The sequence below is a fragment of the Tupaia chinensis genome, unplaced genomic scaffold (genome assembly GCF_000334495.1).
Source record: "Tupaia chinensis unplaced genomic scaffold, TupChi_1.0 Scaffold144336_1, whole genome shotgun sequence".
Taxonomy (NCBI): Eukaryota; Metazoa; Chordata; class Mammalia; order Scandentia; family Tupaiidae; genus Tupaia; species Tupaia belangeri.
Window position 1 is genome coordinate 2,089,384 of NW_006204194.1, and position 1,273 is coordinate 2,090,656.

The following is a 1,273-nucleotide window of genomic DNA, read 5'->3' on the forward strand; positions in this document are numbered from 1 at the left end:
TCAAAAAAAAAAAAAAAAAAAAAAACAACTTTCTACTTTGTTTAACCTACAAGTTGTACCTATTAAATAAATATTTAGGATTAAAACAATGGCAAAATTAACAATTAAAAATAACACTAAAATACTTGTTATTAAGGGTATACACAAAAGTAAAAAGCAAGTTATTCACTGTTTTGACAGACTCAGAAAAAATCTGATTATATCAGTCATAACATTAAGGCATTTCTCCTTTGGAGAAGTGAAGAGAAAGGACCAGTTTTAGTTCTTGGCAAGGAATGTAAAGCTAAGCAATGATTGACAAGACTGCAAAAACCAGAGTGCAGCTAATCAAGACACTCTTAGATCCTCAGTTTAATACAGGTACCTGTAAGGAATCGGCAGTGCTAAAATATGAAGCATTCTCATTTTGGGGGGGAGGTAAGCATAAAGAGCTTTTTAAAAAACTGTGAAATCTTGTGTGTGTGTGTGTGTGTATGCATACATGTTATGTGTTATGTTCTATGTCTACGTGGCAAAAGGCCTTAAGGAATTCCATTCGATTTATTAAAAGAATGCTCATATAAATTAATTTACATGCTTTTCAAGCTCATTTGACTTAATAAGGCAGTCTCACATATGATAAAAAAAAAGCTTTAATAGGTAAAGTTCTTCACAGTTTCTAACATATACTTTGTTCAGGTTTATTGATCAGACCATATAATAAGGCTTAATATGGTGGTTTAATAAAACGGCTGATATTTAGCTATGCTCTACCTAATACGTTGTTTACTTGCTGCGAAGAATCCTTACCCCTGACATACCGTTTAATGGCTAAGTGAGTAGTTTGCTGTGAAGGAAACGGACTGCAACGCTGCTTGCCGAGGGCACGCCCGAGTCCACTCCGAGGACAGAGCCTGGCGTCAGCTCGTTCCCGGAGATTCCACCCCACAGCCCAGAGGCGGCGCTGGGAGCAGACCGGCCGCACGGCGAGGGCAGCAGGGACCAGGCATGGCCCACGCGGCGCCCCCTCACGCCTGGCACAAAGAGCTAAACGAGTCCCAGCGTCTCCACCACGAGCCCACAGACTCCCGTGTAAAGTGGTACCAAAACATGCCGACGTTCGGTCCAGTCACCGTGAGGCTGCCAAAGTCAGGCCCAGGAAGAGGGGCACACCCGGGCGCCGTGTCACCGTCTCGCGTCGGTCTCCGCCTCTCCCCGCAGGCCCCGGCCGCGCTCCCAGGGTGCCCCGCGCGGCGGCGGCGGACTCCATTTCCCAGCGGCCCCCGCGGCCCTC

General features: G+C 45.5%; 1 protein-coding gene across 5 annotated transcripts in view; it reads right to left on the minus strand.

The window, feature by feature from the left end:
• ZNF582 (zinc finger protein 582) overlaps positions 1-1,273 on the minus strand; it is a 29,307-nt gene that overhangs the window by 27,046 nt on the left and 988 nt on the right. For 2 of the 5 annotated variants that reach the window (XM_006166781.3, XM_006166780.3), the window contains exon 1: positions 801-1,209. The exons of 1 other annotated variant lie outside the window; for it this stretch is intronic. The gene's annotated coding sequence lies outside the window, so the exon portion shown is untranslated. Of the gene's footprint in view, positions 1-800; positions 1,210-1,273 lie in introns of those variants that run through there. 2 more of the 5 variants (XM_006166776.3, XM_006166778.2) reach the window with 2 other exon arrangements.